A 26,644-nucleotide genomic window follows, 5' to 3' on the forward strand; every position below is an offset into this window, starting at 1 on the left:
CTCATTTTTTTCCTCCCCTTTTTCTGGGAAATTAACACTACACTTAATTTCAAATTCGCCAGTTTATCAACTTCTGCGATATTTCAAGCCTCCGAGTCAAAGGCATAGTGGATGGTTTCTGATTAGTATTCTTGTTATTCGCAAACACTTTTGGTTTTTTTTTGTTTTTTTTCTTCTCACTGCTTTCCTTTGGATCAGTAATCTAATTTTATGGCACAGTTCTTTGCAAAGAATTTTCATCCAGTCTGTGCAATGGGTTTTGGGGAAAACAAGCCAGCTTGAGTTGTCAAAAAAAAAAAAAAGCCAAAATTCTGCCACCTTCTTCTTTTTTGTTTTCTGCTGTCACAATTTCAGAGTGAATCCTGGCATTGTGATCTTCTAACAGTGACGATCTCTGGAGTACTTGTATTGTGCTTGTGGAAAAGGAAGAATATGAGTTTAAATTCCGGACTAGAGAGAGACAAGGAGATAACGAGCGAAGACAGAAAGATAAAGTAGAAGAGGTGTGTGTGTGTGAGAGAGAGAGAGAGAAAAGGGGGGATAAATAAAGAAGGGTGTCCTTTATACATCCCCAGAAGACTGAAAAACTCAGTAAATGAATTAGTACTGATTGCACCTCGAACATCCGTCCAGAACAGAGCAGCAAAGGCATTACAGACACTAAAGTGACACAAAGACATTTATCATACGGCTCAACAACCGCGATTTGTTATCATGCATCTCCTGTACGCTGCAGATCCGCACGTCTATACGTGTATGGATAATGACAATTGGTATCGGTCCAGCTCAGTGCGTCGGCACATTGGATTTGAAATGAAGCAATATCTATGTAAAAATTCAACAATATTCCAGTGCAGTTCGTTCAATATAAAAGAGTGTGTGCACGAATTAAAACTGACACCCAGTGACTTTGCTGTGCACAATATTCCATGATTAAGTCTGATGGAAGCGCAACAAGACAGTAGATCTGCTCCTGAAACACTCTCTCTCACACACACTCATGCACACACACACACACACACACACACACACACACACACACACGTGCACCATCAACCAGTGGAATGCCCTGAACTGATTATTTAATCACATTTTATTTGAGTGAAAGTGGAGAACAGAGCACTAATTACCCAGAATCTAGCCAGTAGGCAGTGAATTAGCTGCACATGCATAATTAGACAAAACCAATATTAATTTTGCCTTGAGATATGAGACAGCAGGAACATGGATGAATCATGAACTCTTGCCACTTTCACTCTTTATTGTACTATTCACCAAACTATAACTCGTGACAAGCAGTCATAACCAAATTGGACCGATTCCCCAAACGTCATCTTTCCAACATGCGCACCAGAAAATAGCATTAATTAGGGAAAAAAAAAAGTGTGTTGGCAATGTTGCATCATTTTAATAGAGGCTGCTTTAATATGCAATTTTAGTTCTTACGTCCAGTAATGTCGATTTACTGTATATCAAACGGTTATTATTTGTTTGTATTGCATGTCACGGGTGAGGAAACCTCTCTAGGTGTCAATAAAGCGCACTCAATCCTCCTAAAGCATAAAGACAATCCCTGTCTTGTCCGTGTCCAGTGTGAAACTGAAGCGGTTTGTCTTTTCCGTGGGAAGGAGGTCATGTCTTATTCATAAATGCTCCCACTTGGCCAAATCTGTTGGCTCTCCGGATCATTCCATTCAGAGGGGAGGGGTGGAACGGGTTGGTAATGACCATGAACAAGGTCATTTCCTCGATGGATAATACGTAAAACAAAACAAGAGCTCTTTTTTTTCTCTCCACCCCTATTTTTCTCTCTCTCCCTCTCTCTGGCTCTGAGTAATGGAGCCCAGTGGTGGCAGTAGCGTGAAATGATGTTCTCTGGCATAGATCGTATCCTCTTTTCTTTTCTGAGCTGCACTTTTCTCAAGTAATTTCTGTTGGCAAATTGCTATTTCCACCCTTTTGTTTTCCTCTCGCTTCGATCTCTCACCTCCTATTTCCTTCTGGTTTTGTCTTCTTCAAGCTTTCATTTGGGATCTCTCCTCTTGTTCTGCATTTTGCTTTTTCTCTCAGCGTTGACCTTTCTTTGTTGCGTCCTTCATAAGAAAACTCTGTCTGGAACAGTTCTTCAGAGACTAACCCCCGATTGCTCAGAGGCCACATTCCTCCTACTACTGGACCTCAGAGAACACAGCCAGAGCCTACATTAAAGTTCATTCAGCAGACGTTCACCTGCTATCCTCTTTTAGACCATGTACACTACCGTTCAAAAGTTTGGGGTCACCCAGACAAGTTTGTGTTTTTTCCATGAAAAGTCACACTTTTATTTACCACCATAAGTTGTAAAACGAATAGAAAATATAGTCGAGACATTTTTCTGGCCATTTTGAGCATTTAATCGACCCCACAAATGTGATGCTCCAGAAACTCAATCTGCTCAAAGGAAGGTCAGTTTTATAGCTTCTCTAAAGAGCTCAACTGTTTTCAGCTGTGCTAACATGATTGTACAAGGGTTTTCTAATCATCCATTAGCCTTCTGAGGCAATGAGCAAACACATTGTACCATTAGAACACTGGAGTGAGAGTTGCTGGAAATGGGCCTCTATACACCTATGGAGATATTACACCAAAAACCAGACATTTGCAGCTAGAATAGTCATTTACCACATTAGCAATGTATAGAGTGGATTTCTGATTAGTTTAAAGTGATCTTCATTGAAAAGAACAGTGCTTTTCTTTCAAAAATAAGGACATTTCAAAGTGACCCCAAACTTTTGAACGGTAGTGTATAAAAGCACAAGTGGAAATGTATCTATTGGAGATTGAATCTGTAACACTATAACCACTGGGTTACCATTGGGTTTTATTAGCACAGACTTAAAAGAAGCCAATACTATACGTGTAATATCGAGTGATAATCTCCCATTTCTGCATCTTTAAAGGACCCATGGCATGGTGGTTTGTTGATGCTTTAAACGGGCTCGTGGAGGTTTCCGGATGTTATATCCGCAGCCTTTCTCGAAATGAACCCTCGGCACGTAGATATAGCCTCCTGGGAGAAAGCCCCATTTCAGCGCTTTTCCCAGTGCGTCGTTTTGCTAATGAGAAGCAGGAGGCGGGGAAGGGTAGAGGGTGGGGGCGGGTCTTATCATTAATATTCATGACATGTAAACGTGTTACCTCTGATTGGCTAACAGCACTGTGACGCTACCTCCAGTGGGTCAGAACAAGCGGATGTGGGTGTCTTACTATGGCGAGAGAGAAGGAACAAACCGCGAAGGGAAAAATACCGCGCGCTGACGTCATTAAGGTGCGACGCGAGGAAATAAAATAAATTCAACAAATGTTTGGGTTTTTACTGAACAAACAAACAAATAAAATGAACGAGTGACTTAAAAAAAAGAATGTGGGTGTCTTTGTAAAAACTGTTTTGATTGGCTATTATAACAGAGCATGCTGCATGCTTTTTGGTTTTGTAGCGCAGAGTACCTGGCTAACTGCAGGAAGCGGTTAGCTGCACAGCTAATGTAGCCATTGCAAGGCTAACGTGGCACCGATTTTAAAACACGGCAAAACGACTTAACAGTTATACACTTACTTGTTCGCTGTTTGTTGCTGATGCGGCAGGGATGCTTGGTACTGACCCAGGCTTCAGTGACAGTTGATGTGCAAAACCTGCCCTGTACTGTCCCAAGTTGTGGAAACATTCCTCAGGAAAATGCTTCTGACAAACATACACCGTCTTAGGTAGACTCGACGGCGTATTATTGAAGTAAATAAAATTAAGCCACTGCGTCTTCAGGGGCTCTCCCGTCGGCAGTAAAAACAGACTCTTTTCTGTGTTGCCACATCCATGTACAGCGCAATTTCCATGTTTCGCTCGCTTAGGTGATGCCATGTTGTGTCCTCTATGGTCTCCTCACTACAACTGGGCGGGCAATTCATACAGTGGGTGGGAATCCGGGGGGGGGGGGATCATCTCCCTTGCTGACGTAGTAAAGGGAAGAGTTTATCAACGCGCCGTTTTGACGCGCCATTCTCAAATGTTGGGCATAGTTTGGTTTACACATTATGAAATTTCTAGCCACTGGGGTGACTTAAGAAGGTCAGAGGAACTCATTTTAACGTTAAAAAACCTCAGAAAGTGAAAATTTCATGCCATGGGACCTGGTAGTTTGAGTGGCAGGATTTATAAGACTGCTGTTCTTGGATGCAGTTGCAGCACATGTAGTTCAAATAATATACCACTAATAAAGGCGTACTCGGGAATAAGTTGAGCCACGGCTGTCACAGTCAGTCAGTTCAGTCCTACGCAAGTAAATAAATGCGAGTGTCAGCCATATAGGAGGATCCTATAGCTATAGGGAACAAAGCCAGTTGAGGCAGTTGCATCATTACAAGAGAAGCGATGAAGGCTGGGAGGAGAAAATGCGCCACTGGGTTATTAGCATGCGGCCAGGATAGAGGATGATGAGGAACACCATTAGTGATGAACTAGCAGACTCACCGAATTCATTTGCATTAAGTGCTTTGATGGAAGTATAATGAAGTCCACTCTGAATCTACTTGCACGAGTTTATAAAAGAGAACAGACCTACTCCAGCTTCCTCAGACCAAATTGGACATCTTTTATGAGAAATTTGGGATGACAGAACAGAAGTAACACAGCCATATCTATAACCTCCAACACATGTTGGGAAATTTTAGGCAAGTTTCAGCATTTAATCCATTGGCACACCCTGTCCCAACAGCAGCTGCAGATAATGCCGTGATTAAAAGAGATCTGCGTCTTTCTGCTGCAGCGCTAATTCTTTGAACCTATAAAAATATGCGCCCCCCCCCTTCAAAGCAACAGAAGCTGCAAATGATACTCTAGCTATATATTTGCATTTGGTACCTTTTTATCATTCAATAGACATCGTAAATTTCACCCTAGTTCAGTCTTCCCACGCTTTGGGGAGAATGTAGTAACCTGAGAGTGTGTGTCAAAGTCAGGAGACCATCTGGCTTTCCGTTCATCATCTTTGGCTGGTTATGACTTTATTTTACACTCTACTGTAACTCCCAGAGCTGCAGAATAAAGCTAGCTGAGACAGTGAGACACATCCCTACTGAGACACATCCCACACAGGAAATGTTCGTTTCTGGTCCTCAAGCCCATGGTGTGTAGGTACAGTCTTTGTTGTTTTGACTCTGCTGTCCTTGTCAGGCATGGTCCTGTACATTTAATACACAACATGGCTAAAAGTATGTGGGCACCTGACCATCGCACCTATGTTCATGGTAACGGTTTGAGGAAGGCTCACATATGGGTGTGATGGTTAGGTGTCCATGTACTTTTGGCCATATATTGTCATGTAGCTAAATAATTGGACACCTTGGTAGTAATAACAGAGGCAAGCTGAGTTTAAAGGTAATTTATTGAATGAAGGGATCAGGGTGACCAGAAGCTCTGTCTTTGAGTTTGGTCCTTCACATACAGTATGGCCTAGGTTTGGGTTGGGTTAGACTTTGCCTGGGTTTAGGGTTAATGAAGGGTTTGGGTTGGCTTTGGGTTAGCCTGTAGGTTCATGGTTGGCCTAGGTTTAGTTTTCGGATAATGGTTAGGCAATGGTTATTGTAGGGTTGGCCTAAGTTTGGGGTTGGGTTAGGATTAGAGCCAGGGTTGAGCTAGGGTTAAAGGTAGGGATGACTGAGGTTTAGGTCAAGGGTTTAGGTTTAGGTGATGCTTGACGAGCCTAGTAAGAGGTTACCTTGGGATTAGGATGCTAGCCATGTAGCAGTGAGTAAAAGAAGCTGTGAAACTGGATAATGATTTCCAAAGTGGTGGTGAAGAACAAGAAGAGGACAGGACCAAGCACGCATCCTTGAGGTGTACCAGCTACTATCTGATTTGAACTTGACTCCTTTCCAACTCTGATCCCCACCCCCTCCTCACAAACCCAGCCCACACATTTCTTCAATAAATCCACATGAATCTGTTCCTATTGCTGCAATGCTGACAGGAAAACAAAGGCACTGCTGAAGTGTTCAAATTCATGCCTGAATAGACCACTGCTTCAGCGCTGCATGTTCACCAAAGTGAGGTTCAGCTCTCTGCATGAAAACCTTTGTAAAATTACACAGCCTGGAAATATCCTGAGCTCACAGAGCACCCAGCACTGGAGTTTATCCTTCAGCTCTATAGACGCCAGGACCCACAGAATTTGCCAAAGAGCCTGTTTGTCTCCAAACTGTGCCCATTTACAGACTTATCTACCCACCCAGGTGAGTTCTGCCTTTATGGAGCTGCAAAGTATGAAAAGCATTGACTGAGGAAACTGTCCAAGTCAGCATGTACAGCTGTTGAGGAAGAAGTTGGCCCTTATGGTTCGAAAGGAAGTTCATTGGCATGGTTCTGCTTTTGTGCTTTTTTTTTTGTTAATTCACCACTAGCCTTTTGTGCAATTTATTTATTCATTCATTGGTCAGTAGAAAGCACTGCTTTCATTTCTCACAGCCTGGGCTGCAGAGTACTCAGTAACAGAACAGATAATGGATGGTTATTTATTTCCATAATTAAAATGATCAAACTTAATCTGCTCTGATTTTATAGATCTCAACCTCGACAAAATTTCCCCTGACTGTAATTAATAAAGGAAATGAATCATTGTGTGTGAGTACAGTGTCAGATATGATTTAGCGAACGGATAAGTGGATACAACAGCACTGTTGCGATAAATATTACTATGCAGGCTGGAAAGATAGACTTTGTTCATTATCATAGAGAAACATCTGGTGCATTTATTGACAGCTTCAAGAGAGTCAGAGAATCTCAGCTAAGCAGTCTTTTTAATTTTTTTTTCTATATTATCATCAAATGTATAGTGCATCGCCATATTTAGATGTGATGTCTCTTTAGATACTTAAAACCTCTGTAATATTTATGACATTTTCACAACAGCACAGCATGTCCCGAAGTATTTATTCCACTCACAGCACAGCAATTTGATAAAGCTAATGTTTTCTCATTGATTAATGAATATGTTGCAGTTGTATCCACTTCTAGTTACATGTAATGTTGTAGAAGTAAGTTTCTTATAACAGCTATAATAAGTTGTTAACGCAACTGGCTCTTTTTTTTTTCAATTCTCTCTCCTGAATTGAAAAAAAAAATACAACAATACTACTGTTCTTATTCAGAGAGGTCATTTATAAAACGGTCATGCGTGTTTGAATCAGATGGCCGATTCAATTTCCTGCTGAACTTTAGTGTTTCTCTGATTTTCCTCATCAGCTAATTACTAAACTCTTCACAAGATGAACTAGGGTCATTACAACAAGAAAAATCACGAAGCTGTAATGCTGTGCCTTTAGAATCTCTGACTTTCTCTTGAATATTCCCGAACTTTCCAGTGTAGTGTTTCTCTGAGAAACCTTCAATGATCTTTTCCAAGTTCTCCACTGATCTGTACCTACTAATCCCTCTGAAGTGCAAGATGGTGATTGCACTGTGTAGGTGGCATCCCCTCCTCTCTTGTCTGTGTCAGGGTCACAGGCCAAAAGGTGGTGAATTATCACATCCAGCCGAAGAGTCAAGAAGGTTCAGAGGACAAGAGTACCATCCAGGTCACGCTGCTCATTTTCCAATTGATATAATGATGCTCTTGAGGGAAAGCTCACCAAAAAGAGCAGACTTATGACAAAACATTGCATTGAACAAGGCACGATGGATGAACGTGGATTTTAATTAGATCAGAGGTGTAATTTTGATCAAGCCTAGAAGGCTGGATTATGTCTCTCGTGGTTATGAAGTCTGATGTAACTGTCAAGAGAAAGTGTTGACTTGAAATACGGAAACCTTCCGTGCACATGAACCTATCACATTTTGCATCCCCACCTTGTTCTTGTTGGAAGCTAAACTTTCTGGGACCTCATGTTTGGCCTGTGTATTATAGTTTCTCCAAGTTCCCTCAGTTCCTGGTCCCTTGGATTTTGCCCCCCTGTTTGGTATACAGACTATGATGACTTATATCAGCCAAAGAAACATGTTTGAGTAGGTACTTGTATCTTCTACTTCATGTTCAAGTTCAGAGTCCTTTCCCATGCCAGGACCTGATTTTCCCAGGCAGTCTCCTGTCCCAGTACTAACCAGATCCTTGAGGTGCATTGGGCAGTGCCAATCTCCATTTCAGTAGCCCTCAGCCTCTTGCCTATTACATAGTTGGGATTACAGTGGGGGGGGGAGCTGGTCCTCTGGTAACCACAAGATTTTGACCCCCTACTCGCATCTGTATTGTGGCATGCCTCACCAGATGGCAGTAGGTACCGTACCATTTCGATAGTGGTCTTTGGTATGACCTGGCCGTGAGTAGAAGTCACAATCTCCCAGTCAAGGGGTGGACCTGCAAACCACTAGGCCAGCTCATAGTTGCACTTTGTGTTACATTTAAGAGTGGTTTAAAAAAGAAGATTTTTGTTTATATCCTAAACAGCTAAAGTTTCTTCAAGAAGTAGTAGACTTTTCTGGAACAACATAGACCCTTCTTAGACCTTTCTAGAACAATATTACTGATTCTGTTCTTTGTCCAGAGTCAAGATGAAAAGATGAAAAATCTAAGTCCAATACCACAAACTATTTCCAGCATCTTAAAAAAAAGTCTCTTGTTTAGGCTAGTCTTGGCCTGTAGACATACAATACACCAAAACCACCACCTTTGCAGTCTTCTGATCTGCTTTCCAAATACAAAAAAAGCTAAATTTCCTCTCATCAACTGGATATAGTGCATGATGTCATTCCCACAGCATTGCAGCCTGGGAAGCCAGGTCCAGCTTGCTTGAATGCTTGGACAAACTTTTCTTTGTTTAATGGCAGCACTGGGGATGATGTAATCTCAGTTCTCTGTGCTGCTCAGGATGAAGCTATGCACTCTGTCTAACATCAGTTCAGCCTGTAAGTAATCTCTCCCACTGTGTACACTCTCTTGGCTTTTAATTATTTATTGGCATGGCAGAATTCAGGTGGATCTGCCTCCTTTTCCTGTAGGATGCGTTATAGTGAACACCTGGAGAATCAAGCCAGAAACTCAAGACGGTCAGAAAATTACTTTTATATATCCATCCATCCATTATCTGTAACCGCTTTATCCTGTTCTACAGGGTCGCAGGCAAGCTGGAGCCTGTCCCAGCTGACTACGGGTGAAAGGTGGGGTACACCCTGGACAAGTCGCCAGGTCATCGCAGGGCTGACACATAGACACAGACAAGCATTCACACTCACATTCACACCTACGGTCAATTTAGAGTCACCAGTTAACCTAACCTGCATGTCTTTGGACTGTGGGGGAAACCGGAGCACCCGGAGGAAACCCATGTGGACACGGGGAGAACATGCAAACTCCACGCAGAAAGGCCCTCGCCGGCCTCTGGGCTCGAACCCAGGACCTTCTTGCTGTGAGGTGACAGTGCTAACCACTACACCACCATGCCGCCCGCTTTACATATATATATATAAAATATATACATAAATATATATATATAAAATATATATATATATATATATATATATATATATATATATATATATATATATATATAAAAAACTAGGATAAAAAAACTAGGATAAATACAAAAAGGTACCTGCTACCTCATAACAGAACTTAAGCCACATCTATAAGTGACAAATACTGTGAGTGAATGGCGTTTTAGTGGGAATATAGGGTTCTTGGTTGTGGCTTTCTGAAAGGGCTCTACTTGAAAAGGAATCTTTGCTCAGTTTTTTTGGACAAACCAAAAAGGGTGCTAAGATGGACTTGGGCTTTAACTTTGACAGGTCACGCTACAGCCAATGAAGGAGTGTCCATCCATTATCTCTAGCCGCTTTATCCTGTTCTCCAGGGTCGCAGGCAAGCTGGAGCCTATCCCAGCTGACTATGGGCGAAAGACGGGGTACACCCTGGACAAGTCGCCAGGTCATCACAGGGCTGACACATAGATAAACAACCATTCACACTCACATTCACACCTACGGTCAATTTAGAGTCACCAGTTAACCTAACCTGCATGTCTTTGGACTGTGGGGGAAACCGGAGCACCTGGAGAAAACCCACGCGGACACGGAGAGAACATGCAAACTCCACACAGAAAGGCCCTCGTTGACCACTGGGCTCGAACCCGGACCTTCTTGCTGTGAGGCAACAGCACTAACCACTACACCACCGTGTCGCCCATGAAGGAGTATCATGTTGAGAAAACGTTCTTCATTGGCAGTGATTGGGGTTTTGTTTCGATCGTCCTTTTCTCACAGGTTTCTAAAGGCTGATAAACAAAAATCTGACAATAAAGAAAAGGAAACTTGCCATTTAAAAGAGCACTGCAAAAATATTCTGGTTTCAAAGCCTGAGTGTTGGGGTAAGCCATGGTCTAATGGTTAGAGAAGCAGCCCTGGGACTAAAAAGTCACCGGTTCAGTTCCCTGGACCAGCAGGACTTGCTGAAGTGCCCTTGAGCAAGGGATCTACTCCCCAAATTGCTCCCTGGGCTGCTCTGGGTATGGTCTATGTTGCTCTGGATAAGAGCATCTACTAAATGCCTGTAATGTAATGAATGTAGGTCAGACAGTTAAAATGACTTGTGTAGAAATTAATATAGTTTGCATTGAGCGGGTTTCTGTTTAAACGTGGTGCTTTAAGTATTCAGGAACTTTGGTCCACATCCTTCTAACCGAAGCAATGTCTTTAACTAAAGAGGTTTGGTTAGGTTTATCCATCGCCTGGAATACGGTATTTATTTCCTAATGTCTGCTCTTTCCTCAAGGGGAAAGAATGTAAGGGGACAGAGTGTTATAACAGGACATAGCCAACAACGCACACACCACAAAGCAAACAGCCTGGAGGTTTATGAAGTAGCTTTTTTTTTTTTTTTTGCTTTTTCTGCATTAGGCATCTCACATACTAGTAAGCCTGAGCAAAATATGTCTTCAAATACATATACACATTCAGAAGCGTGTGAAAACCCACACACTCATTTGAAGGGGTGTATATTCAGAGATAGAGAGAGTGATGAAAAGGGACAGAGCAAGCAGAGACCCAGTAGGTCTTTCTCTCTATTTGACTCTTTCTTCCTTTCTGTCTCTCTTTGGCTCTTTCTTGCATTCTCTCGCTCTCACTGTTTCGACATAAACAGTCTGTTATCGCCGATACGAAATCCTTCATGTCAGTCTATCCATGTTCTCTGGCACTGCCTCAGACCAATTGGCCTCATCTTTCTCTTTTTATCCTTCTCTTTATCTGTCTATTTGATCTCAGCCCCTGGGATGTATACGCACACACACGCACACATATCTGTGTACGTGTAGGGTAGAGGGAGATCAACACAGATGTGGCATGCGTGTGAAAGATGTAGCGATGCATTTCACGCCACAAGCATGAGTTCCTTCATGTAATGCGATGTGTCAGAGAGAGAGAGAGAGAAAGAGAGAGGGGGAAAAGAAGCTGGAAACCAGGGTGGAAAAGTAATACAGGGATAAAAAGGAATGAATGCAGGGGAGAGATACGGAGATACAAAGACGTGAAGTGATGGAGGAAGATACTGGCTTGGAGGTACTGTGTAAAAGGATGGATAAAGGAAGAGAGCGAGACAGGTGGGTTGAGAGAAAGAGGAAAAAGTAGGTAGAGAGAGAGTAGAGAGGCGTACAGGCAGGCAGGATTAAAGGCGCAGGGATAGAGAGACAGAGCGAGCGACTGGGTAAGGGGAAAGAGAGGGAGAGACGAGCATGAAAGCGTCTAGGAGCATCAGCTTATCGCTTCGTTCCATAGAGACGCTTCCATCTGTGACTGTCAGCATGATCACGAGGAGGGTTTGATGACCCGGTGCACTCTTCCACATGTCTCGCAGCCATTACAGCGAAATAGAGAAGTGGCCTTTGCGTGCCAGTCTCAGAGAAGGAGGCGTGGCCTGTATATCCGTCACTTCATTGACATGCAAGGTGGGACCTCTGTGCATACAAAAGAGTTCACAGTAAGAGAGGTGTGGCATCAGAGCCTGTTAGTCATGGGGAGGCGTGGCTTCTCGACCTGTCATTCCCTTAAAGGAGGCGTGGCTTCTGAAGCAATAGCTAAAGAAATAAAGAACATGCTCTCGATATTATCTTCCATACTTTTTTTATGTGAGTTGGGTGAAAAAGTTCTGCCATTAACCGCAGTGTTGAGATAATGTGAACTCCCCGAGGTGTTTTATTAGCGTCGTTTTAGTAATTCAGCCAGCATCTGACCGCTACACCGCCCTGAGCACTGCGTGTGCAGGTGTGTGGCCTGTGAAGGTGGATTTGGGAAATAAAGCAGCAAATGAAGAGTTGATTGCTGCTGCGACACTCAGCATCATCTCTGGCATCAACACCGCTTTAGCATCAAATAAAACATGGAAATTAATTACAATAGCTCGGGATGACGGCGAGAGGACACAAGCTTCAGCTTGGACACGAGGATGTCATCACTCATCCCTATACACACAATTTTTCTGTCAAGTCTTATTTTTTTTTTTTATCTTCTCACTTTTTCACCTCCATCTCCCTTTCTTAATTTTTCTGTCATTCTCTCTTTCGGTGAGTCCTTCGTCTTCCTCCTTATCTTCTCATCCTTGTATTCCCTTTATCTCATCTTCTCTCTTCTTTCCACTTCCACACTTTTATCCTTCCTTTTCACTTACCCTCATATTCCTGCTTCTTATTTGCTCATATTTTCTCTTTCATTATCTCATTTTTGCTCTCTTCCTCTCACACCGTTTCACTCGATTTTGTTTCTCTTCCTCATCCTGTAATTTCTCCTCTCTCTCTCTCTCTCTCTCTCCGTGCAAGAATAATTTGTGGCATATATTTGGGGAGCCAAACCCTTACACTCCTTGTCAGCTCTGATGCATTGAGATCATTAATGAAGGGACACAATTTCAGCACTCACGCTCCCCGAGCCTGAGGCCAGCAGAGGTGAGACGCAATTCCGCCTGTCGCTGGAAATACTTCGTCTGCACTGCGTAGACCAGGCAATTTGCACAAATTAATGCTGTGTTCGCGCCGAATTAGCATCTTAGCTCGGAAACTGTGGGCGTTCAAAGAGCAGGAGTTGCAAGAACTAATTTCAGGAACAGATTTCAGAGAGAGAAAGTCTTTTTTTTTTTTTAGCAAGTGAATTTTCTTCACTTTGAGATCAGATCACTGCTTCAGTCTTCAGAACGACTCAGGAGCATGTGGTTCACTTTTTAAATCATGCATATTATAAATTAAAGGTCCCATGGCATTAAATTTTCACTTTCTGAGGTTTTTTAACGTTAAAATGAGTTCCTCTGACCTTCTTAAGTCACCCCAGTGGCTAGAAATTTCATAATGTGTAAACCAAACTATGCCCAACATTTGAGAACGGCGCGTCAAAACGGCGCGTTGATAAACTCTTCCCTTTACTACGTCAGCAAGGGAGATGATCCCCACGCCCCCCCTCTGGATTCCCACCCACTGTATGAATTGCCCGCCCAGTTGTAGTGAGAAGACCATAGAGGACACAACATGGCACCACCTAAGCGAGCGAAACATGGAAATTGCGCTGTACATGGATGTGGCAACACAGAAAAGAGTCTGTTTTTACTGCCGACGGGAGAGCCCCTGAAGACGCAGTGGCTTAATTTTATTTACTCCAATAATACGTCGTCGAGTCTACCTAAGACGGTGTATGTTTGTCAGAAGCATTTTCCTGAGGAATGTTTCCACAACTTGGGACAGTACAGGGCAGGTTTTGCACATCAACTGTCACTGAAGCCTGGGTCCGTACCAAGCATCCCTGCTGCATCAGCCACAAACACCGAACAAGTAAGTGTATAACTGTTAAGTCGTTTTGCCGTGTTTTAAAATCGGTGCCACATTAGCCTTGCAATGGCTACATTAGCTGTGCAGCTAACCGCTTCCTGCAGTTAGCCAGGTACTCTGCGCTACAAAACCAAAAAGCATGCAGCATGCTCTGTTATAATAGCCTTATCAAAACAGTTTTTACAAAGACACCCACATTCTTTTTTTTAAGTCACTCGTTCATTTTATTTGTTTGTTTGTTCAGTAAAAACCCAAACATTTGTTGAATTTATTTTATTTCCTCGCGTCGCACCTTAATGACGTCAGCGCGTGGTACTTTTCCCTTCGCGGTTTGTTCCTTCTCTCTCGCCATAGTAAGACACCCACATCCGCTTGTTCTGACCCACTGGAGGTAGCGTCATAGTGCTGTTAGCCAATCAGAGGTAACACGTTTACATGTCATGAATATTAATGATAAGACCCAATAACTTGATTTAAGAGCCAATAAACTTGATTTGATGTCATGAATATTAATGATAAGACCCGCCCCCACCCTCTACTCTTCCCCGCCTCCTGCTTCTCATTAGCAAAACGACGCACTGGGAAAAGCGCTGAAATGGGGCTTTCTCCCAGGAGGCTATATCTACGTGCCGAGGGTTCATTTCGAGAAAGGCTGCGGATATAACATCCGGAAACCTCCACGAGCCCGTTTAAAGCATCAACAAACCACCATGCCATGGGACCTTTAAGGTGCAACCGAGGACTTATTATTATTATTATTATTTTTTAATCATTGATAAATGATAAATGCAGTAATATGACTGGAGTGTGTAAAATTCTCAGCCCTGAGATCTGGTCTTCGTGAAGACAAGTTGTCTGGATTTAGCCGTCTCGTCCTGCTCACTCGCAGTACAAATGCTAAAATATCTCAGAAAAACATATGCATGTGCAAAATATACACATCAAACAAGATAACTCATTCTAAAAAGCTGTAAAAATAATTATCTGCAATGCTAATACTGATAAAGTGGGTATCGTGTATCTTTCAGCTGGAAAATAAGTGCAGAAGAACTTGTTCTGAAGATGTTCCACAACATTAAATGTAACTAGAAATGGGTAAAAATGATTACGCCGCACAATGATTCATTTAAAGAAATAAATCGCAGGCAATTTGCTGAGGTATAACAGTAATAAAACACTTCGCCTCATTATTTCTTGTGTAAAATGGGAAAAGTCTCAATTCCTTGTAAATTTTCTTCGTAACAGCCCTGATCCAGCTCTTAATCCCTTACGGCTGTTCCTGCCAAAGTCAAAGGTCATCTGGTTTGGGCCTGTGGCATGTAAAGCATCCCATCCTGAAGAGACACGTGAGCTGTGTCTAATCTGCCGTGAAATCGCAGCATGGCTGGATGGGCTGACGAGGCGTCAGTGAAAAATCCATCTCCACCATTTCTGTCACTCCGTCTTGTCCTGTCCTGCTTCTGTTGTTCAGTCACGTCTGTGTTTCTTCGCCTGAGGACTGAAGGAAGGAAACATTAGCTTGAGCTATGCACAGTATCTCGAGCTCTCTCTGCAGGACCGTGTGTGCGGCTGTGTGTTTGTGTGATTTATGAGTGTCTTACACACAGCTATCAGTTTAAATCCAATGACTCAGCTCGATAGACTTATTGGTGGAGTCAATCGATATGCGTTTACACTTAAGCACATAATCGCCTCTGCTAACACGAACGATGAGAGTGAGGGAGAGTGGCTAGAGCAGTGCTTCTCCTACTTTAGACAGATTTACGTTATTGCACGTGTCGGGGGATTTCTGGCACCTCGGAATAGCGCCATTGCGATCCTGAGAAACCCCAAACGCAGCACAAAGAGAAGAGCTGGACCATCAAACAGCAGCTGGCCATCTGTGAACGGCAGCAGTCAGTTATTTGGCCTCATGTGCAGTACGTTTTTATGATTTAGTGTTTATAATGGGGAAGAAGTCGCATCAGGATTTTGTTAGAGCAGGAAAACATGAAAACGTGTGTTGCATCTCTAAAATGTACTCCACTTCTGTGAGCAATGATCCAGTGTATGAAAGATTTAAAGGAACATTAATTTAATGAGATACAATTAGGCTTAAAAGTTGTTTGCACATAACCACTTTCATTTAAATGGAATGAAAGTGTTAGTTTTGAGGATGGGAGGCCACACTTTCTGCACTGGGGCTGACCGGTGTACAGGCCACACCTCTTTCACTGGGACTGACAGCTGTATAGGCCACGCCTCCTTCACTGGGACTGACAGCTGTATAGGCCACGCCTCTTTCACTTGGACTGACAGGTGTACAAGCCACGCCTCTTTCACTGGGACTGACAGGTGTACAGGCCATGCCTCTTTCACTGGGACTGACAGGTGTACAGGCCATGCCTCTTTCACTGGGACTGACAGGTGTACAGGCCATGCCTCTTTCACTTGGACTGACAGGTGTACAGGCCATGCCTCTTTCACTTGGACTGACAGGTGTACAGGCCATGCCTCTTTCACTTGGACTGACAGGTGTACAGGCTACGCCTCTTTCACTTGGACTGACAGGTGTACAGGCCACGCCTCCTTCATTGGGACTGACAGGTGTACAGGCCATGCCTCTTTCACTTGGACTGACAGGTATACAGGCCATGCCTCTTTCACTTGGACTGACAGGTATACAGGCCAGGCCTCTTTCACTTAGACTGACAGGTATACAGGCCACGCCTCTTTCACTTGGACTGACAGGTGTACAGGCCAGGCCTTTTTCACTGGGATTGACAGCTGTACAGGCCATGCCTCTTTCACTTGGACTGACAGGTGTAAAAGCCACGCCTCTTTCACTGGGACTGACAGGTGTACAGGCCAGGCCTCTTTCACTTGGACTGACAGCTGTACAGGCCATGCCTCTTTCACTTGGACTGACAGGTGTAAAAGCCACGCCTCTTTCACTGGGACTGACAGGTGTAAAGGCCATGCCTCCTTCACTGGGACTGACAGCTGTACAGGCCAGGCCTCCTTCACTGGGGCTGACAGGTGTACAGGCCACACCTCTTTCACTTGGACTGACAGGTATATAGGCCATGCCTCTTTCACTGGGACTGACAGGTGTACAGGCCACGCCTCTTTCACTTGGACTGACAGGTGTAAAGACCACGCCTCTTTCACTTGGACTGACAGCTGTATAGGCCATGCCTCCTTCACTGGGGCTGACAGGTATATAGGCCATGCCTCTTTCACTTGGACTGACAGGTGTAAAGACCACGCCTCTTTCACTGGGACTGACAGCTGTACAGGCCACACCTTCTTCACTGGGGCTGACAGGTGTACAGGCCAGGCCTCTTTCACTTGGATTGACAGCTGTATAGGCCACGCCTCCTTCACTGGGACTGACAGGTGTACAGGCCACGCCTCTTTCACTGGGACTGAAAGGTGTATAGGCCATGCCTCTTTCACTTGGACTGACAGGTGTAAAGGCCACGCCTCTTTCACTGGGACTGACAGGTGTATAGGCCACGCTTCCTTCACTGGGACTGACAGGCACATGCATCTTTACAGTGCTGCCAGTGATTTTTTCGCTAGGTTTCTCAACTTTTTGATCTTCCCTAGCGACTAAAAATCTAGCAACTTGCGAAAACTAATCACAACTTTCACAATGTTCATTCTCATTGTTGAGCAACAGCAAAAATCACCTTTCATTTATTTGTGATTGACATCACATCTGCCTTTCCTAGTGCTCTACACTGTCCATGTTTATAAAGGGAATGACTGACCTGCAAGAACATCCAGAATGGGATGCTGTTCAGCTCCGTGACGTATGCAAATTAGATATGGTTAGGGCGGCACGGTGGTGTAGTGGTTAGCACTGTCGCCTCACAGCAAGAAGGTCCTGGTTTCAAGCCCTGTGGCTGATGGGGCCTTTCTGTGTGGAGTTTGCATGTTCTCCCCGTTAGCAGGTTAGGATAATTGGTGACTGAATTGACCGTAGGTGTGAATGTGAATGGTTGTTTGTCTCGATGTGTCAGCCCTGCCATGATTTGGTGATTTGTCCAGGGTGTACCCCTCCTCTTGCCCATTGTCAGCTGGGATAGGCTCCAGCTTGCCCGTGACCCTGCACAGAAAAAGTGGTTATGGATAATGGATGGACAGATGTGGTTATGTACTGTGTGACATCATCACTCAATCTCAGGACATTTCAGAGAGCCAGCAGCACTAAAACTGCCTCATTCATGTTTTAGAGGTGGGTACGGAGAGTAGTGTGGCATTTTAAGAACTGCAAGCCAAACCAAGAGGTGAACGAGAAGAAACGAGCATGCAGATTAAATCAGATCTGACCATGTGTGCTCACCCGAGCAGGCCTACCAATAATAATCTCGCTAATAATAACGCTAATCAGAACGCTAACATCAAACTCGGCTGTAGTAGCTTGTGCTGCTTTATACACATTTTAAATACGTGGCTAGAATGTATTAGCAGATAAAAAGTAAATCTCTTTTTTCTCCTTCTTCCTTTTTGCCCTGCATTCCTGTTAAAACACAGCAAACATTTCAAAAGATTATAAACAGTCTGCCCTGCACAGATAAAACACAGACTTGTCAGAATATGAGAGATAACCTTCTTATCTCAGATCAGGCAGTGCATGACAAGAAGGATGACAGAAATAAACAGCACAGACAGAGGGAAAGAGAACAACAGACACAACAAGAAAGAGATTTGGTTTAGTGAAGAAGCAACCACTGAGTTAAAAAAAAACTGAGAGAGAGAGAGTAAATGGCGTCATAGTTTTGGCACATCACTGGAATAACCAGCTGCATTGTTAATCAAGAGCTCTCCCATTTGGTCGAGTAGTTCTGTTCAAGAGACGACAAAAGCATAATTAACAATTTGCTATCTCCACTGCCAGGGGAAACATAATTAAATACATCACAGAAACAGGGATGTGTGTAGGGATTGTAACACACTCACAAGAGAAACAGTGTATTCATTCACTCATTACTAAACTTCTGGGACGCGTTAGCAGCAGGCACGTATGCTAAGTCTTTATTATAATGTCCTGTGTGGCATTTTGCTTTTAGGAAAAGTGGAAATGTAGTACAAATGAACAGTTGCTGGTTGACATGAGGCAGCCATATTTGTTTTGAAAGAAGAAAGCAACAACTTCCCTGCTCGGTCAGTGTGGTGAAAAAGCTAGCTGCTAACAATAACATGGCAGCCATTTTAGTTTCAGCCCTTGCTTCGCCATACTAGGGTAAAAGATTATACAGTATTTAGTGAGTATTCCCATTAAAGTTATGAGAAAATATCTTTGGCTGTATTAGTCATGGGTAGATGTTTCTTGAGGTGGCCATGTTTGTCTTAGTTACAGGGAAACAACAAACCATTGTTTTCATCTCTTCTGTCCTGTTTACAGCTAGCTTTACGTCAGGGTAGCAAGGTGGCCATCTTATTATCTCATCTCATCATCTCTAGCCGCTTTATCCTGTCCTACAGGGTCGTGGGCAAGCTGGAGCCTATCCCAGCTGACTACAGGAGAAAGGCGGGGTACACCCTGGACAAGTCGCCAGGTCATCACAGGGCTGACACATAGACACAGACAACCATTCACACTCACATTCACACCTACGCTCAATTTAGAGTCACCAGTTAACCTAACCTGCATGTCTTTGGACTGTGGGGGAAACCGGATCACCCGGAGGAAACCCACGCGGACACGGGGAGAACATGCAAACTCCGCACAAAAAGGCCCTCGCCGGCCCCGGGGCTCGAACCCAGGACCTTCTTGCTGTGAGGCGACAGCGCTAACCACTACACCACCGTGCCGCCTATCTTAATATTATGTGTAGATTAAATTAGATTAAATCAGAAAAGGGAGGTGGGATGATACAGGATGTTTTCCTTCTTCTCAGTTATGCTGTCAGTCTAGAATCAGGTCAGCATTAATAAAGCAGCCATCTTTGTTTCAGCCATTCATTATCCAGCATTAGCATGTGTCAAAAAAAAAAAATAAGAATCTATAATGTTCTGGTTTTGATCTTAATAGTGGGTCAGCGGGCAGCACGGTGGTGTAGGTGTAGTGGTTTGCACTGTTGCCTCACGGCAAGAAGGTTCTGGGCTCGAGCCCAGCGGCTGATGAGGGCCTTTCTGTGCGGAGTTTGCATGTTCTCCTCATGTCCGCGTGGGTTTCCTCCGGGTGCTCCGGTTTCCCCCACAGTCCAAAGACATGCAGGTTAGGTTAACTGGTGACTCTAAATTGACCGTAGGTGTGAATGTGAGTTGTCGTTTGTCTCTATGTGTGTCCGCCCTGCAACGATCTGGTGACTTGTCCAGGGTGTACCCTGCCTCACACCCATAGGCAGCTGGGATAGGCCCCAACGACCCTGCACAGGATAAATGGTAATGGATAGTGGGTCAGTGTTCGTGAGGCAGCTGTGTTTATTTCATTTCCGATAAAAAATAAAAGAAGAACCCTATGGAATCAATTTTGTGCCAAAATGTTCATACAATACTTTTGAAATATCAAACAAAAATGACAAATCAAAATACAAAAAAAAAAGTCAATTTTTTTAGACTGGCAAACAAATTATTCGTGTAATCGTGCAAAATATCAGTCTATTACTCTTCAGAAACCTTTTATTTTTGTTCCGCGTCTTTCTCAGTTTTGTTTGACGTAATTTATTTTGGTTGCGATTCCAGCTTTCTCGTTTGCGCTGCCTGACTTTTTGCTTGCAGTTTTGGCACAAACTTCACGTGTGGGTGGGCTGTCCAGGAACGCATTCCCATTGGCTAACTTGTGTTTGACTGACAGCTACGCTCAGCCATTCCCCGGAGGCTGTTGCGGCCATTCCCTACTCGGATTCTGGCGGACTGTTTGACGAGTGACCGATCCACTGACGGTACACAAGGATCGAGTGGACATACAACACATTTGTCCCGTACTTACACTTTGTTGAATCAATTCAATATCATAGTCGCCACTGAAGTCCACTCGATCCTTGTTTACCGTCAATGGATCGGTCACTCGTCAAACAGTCCGCCAGAATCCGAGTAGGAAATGGCCGCAACAGCCTCCGGGGAATGGCTGAGTGTAGCTGTCAGTCAAACACAAGTTAGCCAATGGGAATGCATTCCTGGACAGCCCACCCACACGGGAAGTTTGTGCCAAAACTGCAAGCAAAAAGTCAGGGAGCGCAAACGAGAAAGCTGGAATCGCAACCAAAATAAAATACGTCAAACAAAACTGAGAAAGACGCGGAACAAAAATAAAAGGTTTCTGAAGAGTAATAGACTGATATTTTGCACGATTACACGAATAATTTGTTTGCCAGTCTAAAAAAATTGACTTTTTTTTTTTTTGTATTTTGATTTGTCGTTTTTGTTTGATATTTCAAAAGTATTGTATGAAAATTTTGGCACAAAATTGATTCCATAGAACCCAAGCTAGTGTTGGTTAAGGTTCGCAAAGGCAGCCATTTTGTTTCAACCTCCCCCCCACTTGATTAGCCTGGTAAATAAAGGAAGAAAGGTACAGGACATGTTTTTGTTCTTATAGAGAAGCCATATTTGTTTTGTTCTTTGCTTGGCCATACAGCATTATCCTGTGTGACGCTCATACCTGTCAACTTTGAGGTTTGAAAAAAAGGGATATTTCCCAGATTTTTAACTCAAAATAAGGGAAAATTTCGGAAAGTCATACCCTTCACCAAAAGTGGGTGTGTAGTTGAATGGGGGCAATTTTCTATCTAGTATTTGTGATTTCCTGTACTCTGGTGCATGTTAGTGATAGCCAAGACCCAAACTCAATATGCTTATGGTTTATAGAGTGCATTTGTGAATAAACTATACATTTATTTTTATTTGCTTTCAGTGGTACCAGTTATTTCCCAAATTAAGGGCTAAAATACGTATCTTATGTTAAAATAAGAAAGGTCATTATATAACCAGTCAATAAATTAAATTCCATTGCAATTTATTATGGTTTTACCATAGTCATGGCCTCGGAACACTAGATAGATAGATAGATAGATAGATAGATAGATAGATAGATAGATAGATAGATGTAATAAAGAGAAACTAGATGTAATAAAGAGAGAGTAATATAAGATATTAAACCAAGAGTGATTTAAAATGGGTAAGTTTCAGATAGAAAATAAAATAGACAATGAGTGGATAAAACAGTTAATACACCAATTAGTTTACGCTAGGCTATTTATGAGGTCTTAGCCAGGACATAATTAATGTAAACATGTGTAGCTTACCTTTGATTATTTGGGAGGCTTTCGTTTTCCCCATGGAAAATTTCTTTGCGATGGAAGAGTCTGGGAACATTCCAACCACGCACTTGTTGAAATCATCAAAGAAAGAGAGGCTAATGTTTTTCTTAGCTATTAGCATCGCCATCTTCACCTCAGACCTAATCAGTGTTGCCAGATACTGCTGACGTTTTCCAGCCCAAAATATGTTCAAAACCTGCCAAAATGCACTTGAAACCGCCAAACTTGGGCGGGAAACCACCCAATCTGGCAACACTGGACCTAATCACTTGTTCAGCCTCGCCTCCGGACGTAGTTATGTAATTACTGATGCCTGAGAGGGCGGGGACGTGAATTCATGGCCCGACTTCCTGCTGTAAACTCCTGTCAGAGGCGCGTCATGAATTCTGGACCTACCGACTTTTTTATATTGTGAAAATACGGGATATTTTCGGGAAAATAAAAAAACGGGAAGACAGCGGGAAATAAGTCAAAATAAGGGATTTCCCGGGAAAAACGGGAGGGTTGACAGGTATGGTGATGCTGTTGTGAGTTTGTGAGGCAGCCATGTTTGTTTCAGCTATACTGGTAAATAAAGGAGGGAAGCGCTTGTGTTTGTCTGTTTTATTGTGTGAAGATATTATCGAGTCAAGGTTTGAGCTTTATTTTGTCTTTTTCTCTGCTACACTGCATTACATTAGCTTGATAGCATACTTTTCTGGTATTATCCTGTGTAACATTTCAGCCTTGTTTATTTATTTTGTCATTGCTGTGCTGTTTGGTCAAACAGACTCCATTAAAACATCATCAACAAGGACAACATGATGTATAAAAGAGGAAAACAACAGTTTGCAGCATTCCTCTGTCACGGTAGAGGTTATAGGTTACTAAGGCAGCCATTTTGTTTTTGGCCATATGGCACTGCATTAGCAGTCCTGCTATGTGACGAGGCAGCACGATTTATCATAAGGACCCTGTCATCTTTCACACCCCAGGACCCTGTTCATTCTTCCACTTCCAAGGCCAGGACTTTGGAGGAAGTCTGTCTTTTCCTCTTTTGCATTGGCTGTTTTTTCTCCACATTCTGCATATTGCATGTCTGCTTTGTCAGGAAGCAAGTTTAATTAGCACAATTAAAACACACATTGCACATCGTACCATACACACTATGTGGGAAAGTGTGAAAGGGGTCATTCATTAACCCCCCGTGCCAGTCAATAATTCACTCCCTCAGCCGTTTCTCCCTTCATTCGCTCCTGTGATAGAAGATAAACCTCAGATCGATGTTGTATAAGCCTGCACTGCTTTCCCTTCATCCTCCTCCATTCAGCTCCGCGAATTAGGTCGTGCAATTGAGCAATCCTGCACAGCCGCCAAAAAGCCAACATGGACTCCTGTCACACCCCACAGGAGAGCCATGTCGCTGAGTCTTTGTGTGGCCAGAAAAGCTCTTATCAAATGTGGGGATTGAGGCGAACGCAGCCGGGCCTTAAACCTTAAACCTCTTTGGTCTGGCGCTTCACACAAAAGCAGGAAAGCAAGCGGAAAATATAAAACGGATAGGTGTCATACGCTGAGATTTTCCCTCTATTCGGTCTTGTGTCCAATCCAACATTTTTTCAGCAAGAGGGATCCCTGGACTAAGTTTCTGTAAGGAGATTGTATCCTCTCAAAGAGGAAAAAGGGCAACAAATATATCACATTATAGACACAGGGTAATTCTGGGTTAAGAATAATCTTAGCCCATGGGTGAAAAGTCTTGCTGTATTGACATACAGAATGAGATAGCGAGAGAGAGAGAGAGAGAGAGAGAGACAAAAGGGTCCTTCCTCAGTCCAATATGTCCACTCCTGATATTACAGCTGAGACACAAAGGCAGGAAAGTAAACGCAAGATATCCGGTTTTGTCTTCATTAGAAAGATCAGCATGAATTTTCACACAATAGCAGCCTTTTTTGTCTCTCCAGCAAAAATAAAAGCAGTGACTTCACCAACTCTTTCAACCAACTGGATCAATTCATTTAGTCCAGTTGCTGAGAGAAATCACTTCTTGTGCGTTCTACGTTCGTGCCACGCTAATGAAATGGCCCCAGTAGAGATAACAGAATTAGCTTCCTCCTGTACTCTCTCCGCGGCCTCACTCATTCTCAGCTAAACAAGCACGGCTAAGCTAAACAGGCTAAACAGAAAGTAATCATGTCTGGATGTTCGCCCAGTTCATAGAAAGTCAATTAGCTTTATTTAATTAGAAGGTCCTCTCAAGGAGAATATTACTTATGTGTAGTTAGCTATAAATAGTTCGGCAGGAGGACACCTCATTAGAAAAAAATATAAATAAATAAAAGCGTCGTTTATGATGCGGGTAAATTCGAGCTGCGCTAATGTGTAAAATATGTAGTCAGTTCGGCAATGCACATATTACAGATTATCACGATTATTACAAATCATACACGTCAATTTAATGACTCCCGAGGTTAGATAAGGAATGGTGAGGGTCATTGGTTGAGATATGGAGGTTTGACAGGACATTTGTCTGCTGCCTGATGACTTGAGCATAGAGGGTAATGGGTGTAAAGTATCAGTGGGGAAAAGAGTTTTTCATATCGGTAACACTTGATGATTTCTTCATATGAGCTGTCACAATATTAGCGCATTTGCAGTGTGGAAGATTTTTGGTATTTTAGTTAGACATGCATAGTTGAAGCATTATAGTCAACATTAGCGAGCTAACTAGTGCATAGTTAAAGCTAGCATTGTAGATAAAGCCGTCTACTCAACATTAACGAGCTAACTAGTGCATAGTTGAAGCTAGCATTGTAGAGAAAGCCATCTAGCCAACATAAGCAAGCTAACTAACGTATGGTTAAAACTAGCATTATAGAGAATGTCATCTAGTCAACATTAGCTAGCTAACTAGCTCCTAGTTAAAGCTAGCATTATAGAGAAAGCCATCTAGCCAACATAAGCAAGCTAATGACCTCATAGTTGAAGCGAGCATCATAGAGAATGTCATCTAGCCATCATAAGCTAGCTAGCTAGCTCCTAGTTAAAGCTGGCATTATCGAGAATGTCATCTAGCCAACATTAGTTAGTTAATTAGCTTATAGTGAAAGCTAGCATTGTAGAGAAAGCTGTCTAGTCAACATTAGCGAGCTAACTAGTGCATAGTAGAAGCTAGCATTGTAGAGAAAGCCGTCTAGTCAACAATTAGCGAGCTAACTAGTGCATAGTTAAAGCTAGCATTGTGGAGAAAGCCGTCTAGTCAACATTAGCGAGCTAACTAGTGCATAGTAGAAGCTAGCATTGTAGAGAAAGCCGTCTAGTCAACATTAGCGAGCTAACTAGTGCATAGTTGAAGCTAGCATTGTAGAGAAAACCGTTTTGTCAACATTAGCGAGCTAACTAGTGCATAGTTAAAGCTAGCATTGTAGAGAAAGCCGTCTAGTCAACATTAGCGAGCTAACTAGTGCATAGTTAAAGCTAGCATTGTAGAGAAAGCCGTCTAGTCAACATTAGCGAGCTAACTAGCGCATAGTTAAAGCTAGCATTGTAGAGAAAGCCGTCTAGTCAACATTAGCGAGCTAACTAGCGTATAGTTAAAGCTAGCATTGTAGAGAAAGCCGTCTAGTCAACATTAGCGAGCTAACTAGCGCATAGTGAAAGCTAGCATTGTAGAGAAAGCCGTCTAGTCAACATTAGCGAGCTAACTAGTGCATAGTTAAAGCTAGCATTGTATAGAAAGCCGTCTAGTCAACATTAGCGAGCTAACTAGCGCATAGTTAAAGCTAGCATTGTATAGAAAGCCGTCTAGTCAACATTAGCGAGCTAACTAGTGCATAGTAGAAACTAGCATTGTAGAGAAAGCCGTCTAGTCAACATTAGCAAGCTAACTAGTGCATAGTAGAAACTAGCATTGTAGAGAAAGCTGTCTAGTCAACATTAGCAAGCTAACTAGTGCATAGTTGAAGCTAGCATTGTAGAGAAAGCCATCTAGTCAACATTAGCGAGCTAACTAGTGCATATTTAAAGCTAGCATTGTGGAGAAAGCCATCAAGTCTACATTAGCAAGCTAACTAGTGCATAGTTAAAGCTAGCATTGTAGAGAAAGCCGTCTAGTCAACATTAGCGAGCTAACTAGTGCATAGTTGAAGCTAGCATTGTAGAGAAAGCCATCAAGTCTACATTAGCAAGCTAACTAGTGCATAGTTAACGCTAGCATTGTGGAGAAAGCCATCAAGACAACATTAGCGAGCTAACTAGTGCATAGTTAAAGCTAGCATTGTAGAGAAAGCCTTCTAGTCAACATTAGCGAGCTAACTAGCGCATAGTTAAAGCTAGCATTGTATAGAAAGCCGTCTAGTCAACATTAGTGAGCTAACTAGTGCATAGTTGAAGCTAGCATTGTAGAGAAAGCCGCCTAGTCAACAATTAGCGAGCTAACTAGTGCATAGTTAAAGCTAGCATTGTGGAGAAAGCCGTCTGGTCAACATTAGCGAGCTAACTAGTGCATAGTTAAAGCTAGCATTGTAGAGAAAGCCATCAAGTCTACATTAGCAAGCTAACTAGTGCATAGTTAAAGCTAGCATTGT

The 26,644-nt window shown here is 42.9% G+C and overlaps 1 protein-coding gene across 4 annotated transcripts in view; it reads left to right on the top strand.

Annotated features, from left to right (window-relative positions):
• Nucleotides 1–26,644, top strand: part of LOC132883430 (receptor-type tyrosine-protein phosphatase delta-like) — a 282,219-nt gene that overhangs the window by 104,540 nt on the left and 151,035 nt on the right. The window lies entirely within an intron of this gene.

The sequence above is a fragment of the Neoarius graeffei genome, chromosome 3 (assembly GCF_027579695.1).
Source record: "Neoarius graeffei isolate fNeoGra1 chromosome 3, fNeoGra1.pri, whole genome shotgun sequence".
NCBI classification, from domain to species: Eukaryota; Metazoa; Chordata; class Actinopteri; order Siluriformes; family Ariidae; genus Neoarius; species Neoarius graeffei.